This window comes from Peromyscus californicus, unplaced genomic scaffold (assembly GCF_007827085.1).
Source record: "Peromyscus californicus insignis strain IS unplaced genomic scaffold, ASM782708v3 Scaffold_4__1_contigs__length_199733344, whole genome shotgun sequence".
Lineage (NCBI taxonomy): Eukaryota > Metazoa > Chordata > Mammalia > Rodentia > Cricetidae > Peromyscus > Peromyscus californicus.
This window is the reverse complement of record NW_026294562.1, coordinates 5,370,455-5,381,842: the sequence shown is the minus strand read 5'-3', so window position 1 is coordinate 5,381,842 and position 11,388 is coordinate 5,370,455. Positions and strand designations below refer to the sequence as shown.

General features: G+C 51.1%; 1 long non-coding RNA gene across 1 annotated transcript; it reads left to right on the top strand.

Moving 5' to 3' along the window:
* The first annotated feature begins 360 nt into the window (after positions 1–360).
* Positions 361–9,671, top strand: LOC128125270 (uncharacterized). The gene is made up of 5 exons (XR_008223127.1): positions 361–709; positions 1,574–1,676; positions 2,175–2,254; positions 5,701–5,797; positions 7,857–9,671. It is a non-coding gene; the product is annotated as an uncharacterized LOC128125270 (long non-coding RNA).
* Positions 9,672–11,388: the final 1,717 nt, after the last annotated feature.

Below are 11,388 nucleotides of genomic sequence, written 5' to 3'. Positions count from 1 at the left end.
TTGCTTTTGGCCTATGTGAGCGAGTCTGTGGGCCACCTGGAAAGGCCAAGTCTTAGCAGAGCGCAGGCCAGCCTTTTTCAATAGCAGAGTGTTTTGGATTGTCTCTACCTCTCTCTCCTCCTAAGTTCTGTTCAAGTGGAAGCATAAAGGCACAGAGCCACGAGGCCGAGGCAGTGGATATAATGTTTGTACAGCACAGCTCAGGACCAGGAGACCGTGGCAATAGAGAAACTGTGTGGGCAATAGGACCCAGAGCCTCGAGGCCCAGGCAATGGACAGACTTTGTGTGCAGTAGGGCCAGGCACCATGGCCCTGCCAGAGAACCCCCGCTCTGCCCACTGATAGATGACTAGTCTCTTCCACAAATTGCCAGCTGTGAGTGACAGGGGCTCCTGGCTCATTGCTCTGGGTCTGCAGAGCTAGCAGCCACTGAGGTTGCCTCTGGCCTCTGCAGTCGCCTTGTGGCTGACTTTCAAGCAATTGAAAAGGCCTCGCCATTGCAAGAGCAAGCAGCACTGAGCTGGGGATGGGGAGAGAACTCCATCATGCCTCAGGAGGAAGGAAAGTTTTGCTGCAGCACAGAACTTCTGCTGTGTGCTTGGCTCCCTGCTGACCCAGCTAATGTTCCAACTTTCAAAGAATCAGGTAGGAGTCTGACAGGCTCACCGAGAACAGAGAGGAGTCAAATTTTCCCGGAGAATCTTGCAAGGTACTTTCTTCTCTCTGTTTCTGAAGGGACTTGGGTCCAAGTTCTTGCCTGGGGAGAAACTGCTCCCAAGAGCTTGGGGGCATGAAGAGAGAGCGTGCTAGAGAGGCACTCCCTGAGGGCAGAGGGAATTCCAACAGGGACCCTAAGCAAACTGCAATGTGGCTAATGAGCCCCATATTCCATCAGTGGTGGCTCTGAGCAAGACACTTATGCTAAGGGATTTATATGGGGACCACAAGGTCACCATTTCTTGAACAAACATCCATTACATGAGATAGCATCATAATGTGTGTGTTTCTTACAATACATAGCATTTCATCATTGAGATATAGTTTAATTGACATCTGTGTGTGTGTGTGTGTGTGTGTGTGTGTGTGTGTGTGTGTGTGTGAAAAGATCTCACACTATAGTCCAGGCTGACCACAAACTCACTGTGATCCTCCTGCCTCAGCCTCTCAAATGCTGGAACTCAAGGTGTTCACCACAATACCCAGCTGAGCAGCAGTTTTTATTTTTATTTTCAGTGATAATTAAAAGCAACTGGGGACCTTAAATTTGTGCAACACAGTGATACTTCATTGTTGTGACTTGAGTGTAACGTGTCCCCTGAGTTTGAACACTTGTTCTCCACCAGTGGCGCCATTTGGGGAGCTCATGGGACATTTAGGATGTGTGGTTTGGGTGGAGGAAAAAACCTGTGGGGGCAGGGCAGGCTCTGAGGCTTTGTTGCCTGGTCCCTTCCCTGTTCTCCCGTCCTGTTCTGCTTTGTGAGCACAGCTGCACTGAACCGTGGCCCCGCTGGATCTATAGAAGATCTGTAAGCCAAAATTAACCTCTCCTCCCTTACACTGTTTTTAATCACAGCAATGGAAAAGAGAAACTCACCTTGTAGACTGAGAACACTGAGGCCAGAGAGGTTAGAAGACCAACCCAGGGCCACATCGCCCCTGTCTGGACTTGAAATGAGGTATGCCTGGCTTCCTGTGAAGCAGGAAAAGGGGAAGCCATCCTTCAGGGACGGGAGCGCCTGCTCTTCAGGCAAGCCTGAGGAGAGGAGGGTGATACAAGAATCCATCCAGGCTAGCCGCTGCAGGGAGGCATGGGGAGGGAAGAGGACCCAGGGCTGGCTCCATCCTCACTACAAGGTCCTACATTGGTCACTGCTCAGCTCACAGACATCAACTGACTTTAAGACGCTGCCCCTAAGTTAGATTCCGTTTTTAAATAAATTATTTCACTGATGGGTTGATTGATCAATCGATTGACTGATTTGGGGGTGCCCTGGAACTCGTGCTGAGGTACAAAGAGAGCTTAGAGGAGTCCTAAGCACTGAACTCCGTCATTGGTCAGCACCTTGGTCTGCTCAGCCATCTCTCTGGCCCCAGTTCACTTGAATTCAAGGTAACTGAATTGTCAAGGGAAAAACAAACAATCAAAGCCCCAGAAAGGAACTTTTTCCTCGCAGATCAGATCAACAGTGACTGACTCTTCCATCGAAGCAGCTGGAAATGGAAGAATTCTGAACTTCCAGGTTAAATGAACACAGTAAGTTTGGATCTTGGTTCTTGGTGGCTCCCGTGTGTGTGTGTGGGGGGGGGGAGGTTGGTGGGGGTGGGGGTGGGCAAGGATTCAGAGACTGAACTTACTCTGTAGCCCAGGCTAGCCTTAAATCTTCAGTCCTACCTCAGCCTCCGTCCGAGCAGCTCGGGCTCCAGGTTTATGCTACCAGGCCCGGCATCTTGCACTTTTTAGCGAGTCTCCGTTCCTTAAATCTCTGTGCGTCAGTTTGTTCAGCTGTAAAATGGGAACAGTAAGGACAAGGATGTGCTACTGTATGGGAAAAGCCTGGCGCGGCCGTTCTCAGCAAACCAAAATTAGGGTTTTATTGTCGTTGCTGTGAGATCATCGCGGTGGTAGTGATAAACACACATGGTTGGACCTTTCCATCCATGTGGCCCCCTGAGACCACAGGAACCACGCTGCTCCCTCAGCCTCCAGGAGACAGCAGGAAGGGTGTACCTGCCCTCTAGCGCCCCCAGGTGACAGTTCCTGCACAGTACTTCGGCGGCAGCCTAGCTTGCCACGGTTTTCCAGCTGTGGTTCCACAAACTGAGGGGAAGAGAATAGGCGACTACCCCAGGGCTTCCCAGGGACTTAGCCCACCACCCTTGCCCTGGTGCTACCACTCCCCCAGACCTAACCCCCAAGATTCTCAGGCATGCTGGGTCCACAACTCAGGCCATCCGAGGAAGGGACTATGATGAACAATCTCAGTTATGAAACCTATCTGTCCTTCTCCAGTTCTGCCTATCTGGGATGCCCACCTTTGACTGTCAATGTAAGCTCAAATGTCACCTCCTCCAGGATGCCCTCCTGACTCTCAGACAAACTCTGGGCCTCCCAGACTTCGGGCATCTTTCCACAAATGCACTAGAGTTTGCCAGTCAACCCTATCCTGCATGGTCTTCCCTCGCATCCCAGACAGCACAGAGCTGTATTATAGTAGACACTCAATAAATATAGGCTGGACAAAGAGATAGATGGCTAAATGCCCATTCCCGCGTTCTCCTGGAAGTTGCAAGGAAATTATCCATTAGATCTTTGCGTCAGCCTGCTGTGACAGCAGCCACAATAAAGAAACAACCACACTCCCGCCACCGGATTCCCCTTGCTTTATGAGGCTGTGTAGGAGTTGGGTTTGGTAGCCTTGTCTTTACTGCCCTCTTGTGGAAAAATGTTGCTACTGCATCTGTGGAAGTTAGACACTTCATTAGGAGTGGAGGGGCCGTTTTGACCCCTGGAGCAGTGTGTTTAGGACCCCTGAGACATTTCGAACCAAACCCCACGTTCTATATGCATCTGTGATCTTCAACCCATATTCCCAAAATATAACAGAACTGTAAGATGTTAAATAGACCCACCCCCAAAAGAGCAGGGACCCATCAGTTCTGGATTGGCTGTGCTGGGTACTTCCCTGTGTCAGAGGAGGATACAATAAAGTATATGACAAGTTTCTGCCTCAGAGACTTTACAGTAGAATTGTAGCAACTCCACCCAGAGCGAGTGTCTCAGGATCGCACCGACCACCAGTACACGCCGAGAAACATGTTAGTCTAACACGTCAGGGCTCGGGCCAGAGGGTCCTGGTCCCACCACTCACTGCCTCGTTGACCCTGAAAAGGCCACGTATCACTCTGAACATTGTTTCCCCACCCCCAGTGGCTCTTCGAGAGACCCTCCTTCATGGAGTGGTGACAGGGACAGGGACATGGCCAGCACTTCAGATGAACTCTCATCAGAACTAGCCACGACAATGATAAGTGGGGTCCTTAACTATCTGGATCAGATAGAGAATGGAAATGAGCCAGATCCCACCCCCACCCCCCCAGAGCCCCTACAATAAGGTGTTTATTGATAGGGTAGTCTATGATGAGCAAGACAAGCCATTGTTATAGGCTGCATGGGAGAGGCAGATATCCATTGGCTCTAGCCAAAGTCCACTTCCTCTTCTATCCATGGTAGGCACCAAAAATCAATAATGTCTCCTTCTTTTACCTATGGCAGACATCATTCATCAATAACGTCTCCCTCCTATAACCATGGCAGACATCACTAATCAATAACTAACTTCCTCCTATACTCATGGCAGACATCACTAATCACTACTCTTTCATGTAGATCATGTATCTATTGCTGAGTATACATCTTAGAGGGCTCTAGGCAGTTACAATAACTGAGCAGAGTGGGAAAATGTCAGACAATGGAAGCTATCTTTCCAGGTCATGGCACCTGGGTAGATTAAAGCCGCACGGAGGAAGGAGGAAGGCATTTTAGCCAGAGGCAGCGGAGTAAGATGAAGTGTGAGTGAAAAGACAGATCTAAGAGGAAGAGGAAGTGAATTAAAGATGGGCTGGGTTATGGAGCCCTTGACAGCAGGCTTCCTACATGTCAGAGACAACAGGGAACCACACAGGGTGCTGGGCAGGGGAGGGTGTGGCAGCGCTCCCATGAGGCACCTTCTCTGGCAGCCAGTGCCAGCTGAACTGGGCGACTGAGTCCAGCTTAGGCTGAAGGTGAGGGAGGTACCTTGGAGGAAGGAAGCCTTGAGGGACCACTTCCTCTTGGCTCCTCAGAATGAAAGAAAAGGTGCCCACCCACGTGGCTCCTTTGTCTCTAACTCCACTTGCTGAGGGGCAGTGGCTCCCACCAGAAAACAGATTGGGGAGAGAACAGAGGAAATGCCTTCTTTCCTGCTCCTGGCCTTCGAGGGCTTTGGGCCATCCAGCTGTGACTTCCTGTGGGCAGCTCCTGGCAGGGAGACTGGAGCCAGAACTGGCGTTTCAGAGAGGAAAGACAGGAGACGGTTAATGCTTTCTGGGTCCAGCCTCGTTTCCATGCAGAGCAGTGTAAGTAGGAAAAGAAAGCCAGAGACAGGAAACAGCTGAACTGGGTGAAGGTCACAGCTTAATTAAGAGGCATTCTCTGCGATCTGCTTATTGGAAGAGACACTCCGTATCTGGGTCAAGTGTCCTTTTCACATCCTCGCCTAAAATGAGGAGGAAAAAGAACTTTTTTGGTACTGGGGTTTGAAGAGTCTCATACACAGGACCCCTAATGTCCCTGTTGCTAAGAAAGAACGTACACATTTAACTGAAATACCCAAGGAATCAGAAGCAGGGTCAAAGCGGCAACCCCTTTATTCCAAGACTCCATTTCCTAATAGGTAACAAGGTCCCTCAGACTTAAAGGTCAAACAGACTTGGATTTGAACCTCGGATTCACCACTTCCTAGCTGGGTGACCCTGGACAAGATACTTAGCCTATCTGAACCTTGATTCCCTCATCCATCGAGCAGAGATAATAGAGTGTCTAGTTCATAGGGCTGGGGTGGCAATCAGACGAAATAATGCATATGCAGGCTTGGTGCAGGACTTGACACATAATTGAACGGATTAGAATCATCTTTTTATCCAATCACCTGCCTGTTTCAGGAACCAATTTGAAACATCCAATCTGTCTTTTCATGGCTGACATGGCTCCTTGTACCCGCCAGGGACACAGAGAAACAGAACGCTGTAAGTCAACAGGGTAAGTGCCTTTCATCTGAGTCCTCCCCATCATCCAGAAGGCACAACGTAGAAAAAGACCTGGGAATGGGAAGGGAGAGCACAGCTCACCAGCCACAACCCCTAGGTCTGTGCTTCTGGGGGGCTCTGTCGCCCATCCTCTGGAACAGGCTGCAGTTTAAGGACGGGGCAGTTCGCTGAGGGAGGGTTCTGATACAGTCCAATGACAGTGCTCACGTTGACTGAGCAATCACTGCATCAGGAACTGTGCTGGACCTAGCACCAGCTTCACCTTCATCGAAATCTGTGAAGAGTCACCCCACTTTTCACATGATCACTGTGTCCCAGAGTTCTTAACCAACCAGGGTCTTGCAGGCAGTAAGTTGCAAAGAAAGATTGGAGCAGAGGCAGCTGGGCTTCAAAGACTACGGTAACAGTTTCCTAGGGTGAGCTCTTCTCTTTCTTGGAATAAACAGAAGGCAGAGACAATTTCTCCCATTATGTAGTTTACCTGTATTAGCCCACCGATCTTTCCTTCTAGTACAAGACATGAACACATCAACTGTGGTATTCACCTCCTCCTAGCTGGTGGAGCAACTGCAAGTGTAACAAGTCACCCGCTCCTTACCCTCCACCTGGTCCACAGCAAGGCTGAGGGGTGCGGGCGAGAGTGGAGAGGCCCCACCTCCCAGCCACTGGCATAAAGAGTATGAGAATGAGTCTTGGATTCTTAGCAGAGGTCTCAGGTAGAGACAGCAGATATGAGAAGGGAACGTGTCTTTCAGACACGGAGACCTTTGGAAGTAAGGTGCACAGACCCCCGAGGCTCTCCTGAGCCTGGTCTAGTCCAGACATAGGAATACGATGGAAGGAAATATGAGCACACTCATTCATGGATTTGCTCTTTCATTCCACCTATATTTGGGGAGTGTTCGGCTGTGCCCAGAATCCTGCTGTGAGCTGGGGACTCAGAACTAGAAGAGAAACTCTCCAAGGACACTGGAGAACAGGCGCCCCCAGGCACCCACTGGAGGTTCACCCGTCCCCAAATCACTGCCTGGAAATTCAGAGACCCCACGGTACCTTATCACTTATGATCCAACAGTTGATTAATTTTGACTCCGAGACTCGGAAGGCTTTCAGCCTATCCTAAGAGGGAGGCAGGAAGGAGTGTTCTGTCCATAGCTGTGGGTCCACCAGCCGGAGCAGCTGCCTACATGGTGGTTGACCTAGAAGTAGGAAACACAGACCAGAACCAGGGGCCGGTATAACTTTCAAAGGCCCACCCCTAATGCCTCTTCCTACCAGCCAGGCCCCATCTCTTAAAAGCCCCACAGCCTTCGAAACAGTACCACAAACTAGGGGCTGAATTTTCTGAACACAAGCTTGTGGAGATGTTTCAAATGCAAACCACCACAGCTCCCTTTATTACAGCCTCCATTTGGAAGATATTGGCAAAGTGACTCTACCTGGGCATTGGGGGAAGGTAGGTGGCCACTAGCACCCTGTCAAGTGGGTTACCTGTGGCCCGCGTACCCAGCACTCAGCCTGCCTTCTTCCTTACCCATCCCAAGGAAACTCTGCACTGGCTGATCTCAGCTAAGCTGAAGGTGTGGAGAGCTGCTTTCCCCTGTTCTCATCTTTTCAAACAGCATCAGGTCATGGGGACATGGACCCCTGGAGTCATCCTCTTTGAGGAGCAGGCAAAATATTACAAAGGTCACACACACAGATTGGAAGCCAGATTCATCTTGGTTCCAATCAGGGCTCTGCCCCGTGGGCAAGTGTCTTAATCTCCCTGGTCTTCGGCTCCCCCACCTGCACACAGTGGAGGATTAGAGGACCTTCCTCACAGGAACGTGGCGACAATGAAACACACGGGTGACTTCAAGGCTCTTAGCATAGCGCCCAGCACATCGGAGCCTGCAACAAATGCCGGCCGTTACTACAATGGTATCAAAAGTGTTTTTCATCGCGTTCCCGGGCTTTGAAAATCAGAGTGAATTTAGAGTCAGAGGAGCTGGCTTAGAATCTGGTCCTGTCTCACCTCGCCATTCTTTATGTCCATCTGTATTCCCCAGGCCTCTCTTTCCCGGTCACTGAGAAAGAATGTCTGCCCTACTGTGTTGTGAGAATTAAATACCATGGAGGATGGACAAGAGTTTTGAACATCAGGAGCAGTGTGAATGAAGATCAGGAGCCCAGTGTTCCTGCCCTCTTTCATCTCTCTGGGATAAGCACTGCCTGGCACTCAGCCCCCTCCTAACCCCAGTCTTCCAGAATCCCTTTGCCATTAGTATTCCCACCCTGTTCAAATCTTTTTTGACTTTTCCTGCTCTCCGATGCAATCCTAAGTCTCCCAAGGATGAGCCTGCACCTATCACTCACTATATAATCAAAGTCGCATTCCCTGCCCTGGGGATATGCTGGCTTTCTGTGGCCATCACCTCATCCTACATGTGCAGCTCAAGGGGGGCGGGGAGCTGGAAACTAGCCTGTGACTTTGCCCCAGAAGTTTGAATCAGCTTAGTTCCAAGCCAAGTTCTTAGTCTCACACAGACAGGCTGGTGGTCACCTCTCCTTCATGCATGCACTTTCTAAATTAATTTTCATTTCTGTTTTATTCTCTCCTCACACTATAGGAGAAACAGCACAAGAATTCATGACCCAGCTCCCAATGCCTCTTAGACCTTACTGTGTAGGCATTTTCCTGTATCCTGGGAGTCACTCCCAAATAACCACAAGAGACTTAATATAAATTATAAATGCTGGGCTGATAGCTCAGGCTTATTACTAACTAGCTCTTATAACTTAAATTAACCCATTTCTATTAATCTATGTATTGACACTTGACTCGAGGCTTTACCTGTGCTCCTGCACGTCTTATCCCCTCTGTGTCTCCTGGTGACTCCACTAATTCCGCCCTCTTTCCCATCATTCTGTTTGGCTTTCCACCTAACTCTATCCTTTTCAGCTATTGACCAGCCAGCTTCTTTATTAAACCAATCGTAGCGACATATATTCACACAGTGTAAAGGAATATTTAGAGTGTAGACAGCCTGGGGCCTTGCTTCCCTCCAAACTGGGGAAAATGCACAGATTCCCATGAGTGAGTCCCAGTCTCTGCCCTGATTTCTACACCTCTTCTTTCTACTTCATGCCAAGCCTGGCCTTCCAAATAAGTGAGACTGTGCAGACCCTGGAAAGAAGGCTTCTTGTTTGCCCAACAATGTGAATGATCTTTGGGAAGCCGCTGCCTGCAGCCACACTCTGTGCCCTCGAAACTTGAGTTTCCAGCTTCCTTCCAAAATCACCCCCAATGGAGGCTGCCAGGCCCCTTCGCATTTTATAAATTATATAAAATAGGGTTGCTGAGTCTTCAGCCTACACTTCCCCAGGAAGAGGCAGCACTCACCCGCCCCCACCCCATGTCAACTCTAACATGACTAGGGTGGTTCTGGTGTCAGTGGCTGATTCCTCAAACACTAATGTACATTGCTCATGCGAGTTCATCTCAGCAGAGACGCCCTGAACAGGGTCTTTCTGTCTCCTCTGAGTGCGTGAGGCTGCCATGGGTTCCACTTGGCATAGAGGTTCCTTCTCTGGGTGTGTCAGCAAGCTCACACTCTGCCCATGGTTGCCCTCCATCACTGCCCACAACATTCCTCTTCACTTCAAACAGCCAGACTGTGATGGGCCACAGGAAGGCTGGTCAAGTCAGAGCCTTGAGACCTGGCACTGGGCCTCATGACTGACATCTGTTGGGTGGGCTCGTCCCCTCTCTGAGGCTCTGCTTTCTCAGCTGGAAACTTCCCTCCGTGGGTTGTGAGCAGGAGATGAAACAACACCAGCGAAGCAGCTCCTAAGCGGCAAGGAGGATGCTCTTCTGATCAGTGGTTGGTTGTGCCACAAATGGAGAGGATGGCGGGGAGGAGGATGGGGAGGACGGTGGGGAGAATGATGGGGAGGATGGTGGGGAGGACGGTGGAAAGGACGGTGGGGAGGACGGTGGGGAGGATGGTGGGGAGGACGGTGGGGAGGACGGTGGGGAGGATAGTGGGGAGGATGGTGGGGAGGATGATGGAAAGGATGGTGGGGAAGATGGTGGGGAGGATGGTGGGGAGGATGGTGGGGAGGATGGTGGGGAGGACAGTGGGGAGGATGGTGGGGAGGATGGTGGGGAGGACGGTGGGGAGGATGGTGGGGAGGATGGTGGGGAGGATGGTGGGGAGGATGGTGGAAAGGATGGTGGGGAAGATAAGGGGAGGATGGTAGGGAGGATGGTGGGGAGGACGGTGGGGAGGATGGTGGGGAGGATGGTGGGGAGGATGGTGGAAAGGATGGTGGGGAAGATAAGGGGAGGATGGTAGGGAGGACGGTGGGGAGGATGGTGGGGAGGATGGTAGAAAGGATGGTGGGGAGGATGGTAGAAAGGATGGTGGGGAGGATGGTGGGGAGGATGGTAGAAAGGATGGTGGGGAGGATGGTGGGGAGGATGGTGGGGAGGATGGTGGGGAGGATGGTGGGGAGGATGGTGGGGAGGATGGTGGGGAGGACAGTGGGGAGGATGGTGGGGAGGATGGTGGAAAGGATGGTGGGGAGGATGGTGGGGAGGACAGTGGGGAGGATGTAGGGAGGACGATAGGTAGGATGGTGGGAAGGATGGTAGGGAGGACGGTGGGGAGGATGATGGGGAGAACACTTCCTCTAGATTGAGTTAGTGCCCACCCCTTGGGCTGAGCTGGCGTGAAGCAGTCTTGTTGGATGTCCCTGTTTGAGCAGGTGAGTAGGTGGAGGGATGAGCTGGCATGTGTGAGGGTCACGGTGGCCCTCTTCTCCCTGAGGAGAAAGCATCTGAGGGTGTTAGAAAGTGAGACAACGCAAGAACAAGTTTTCTCTTCTGCCTGGTGCATGGGAGCGGGATTGGAGAGCAGAGTTCTCACACTAACTTTTGAAATCATTCCTGTTTAGCTCATCAATAGTTGCCTTATAGGAATGATTCCAGGCCTAAGAAGCATTTTAAGCCTTTTAAGCTCCAAAGATTAGGGTGGGGAAGGAGGAAGACAGATAAACAACAGACCTGAGAGGATTCTCCATGCAGAGGGGTAGATGGTTCACTTGGGTTAGATTAATCCCCACACTGAAACCAGCTGAATATCGTTCCGAGGACGGAGAGTGGGAGATAAGAGAAAGCCCCCTTGGCAAAACCTGACATTGAGCAGTTTGCAGAACAGTAGACCACGTCCTTTTCTCTGCAGCCAAGGACACGGAGACCAGCTTGTGGAGGGCGGGTAGAGGGTGAGCAGTAGAGGGACCAGATGAGGAAGGAAATGGGGGGAGGTTACATGGATGGTACCCGCACATCCTGCAGGGGTGTGCCGTATCTTTCCTCCTCAGACCATTTGCCTGCCTGGTGCACACCATAGGAAGTCATGGCATTGGGCAATGCAAAGGTCAAGAGGTAGGGTGGCCAACCTTGGCAGGAGGACCTTCACAGAGGACCTCAGCACTCACCAGGGGAAGCCACCCTTTTCCATTCCCAGGACCTTGGCCTTCTTGGAAGAGGGAGTCTAGGCTGGAAGAACAGAGGCTGGCATCAGAAAGGCCAAAATA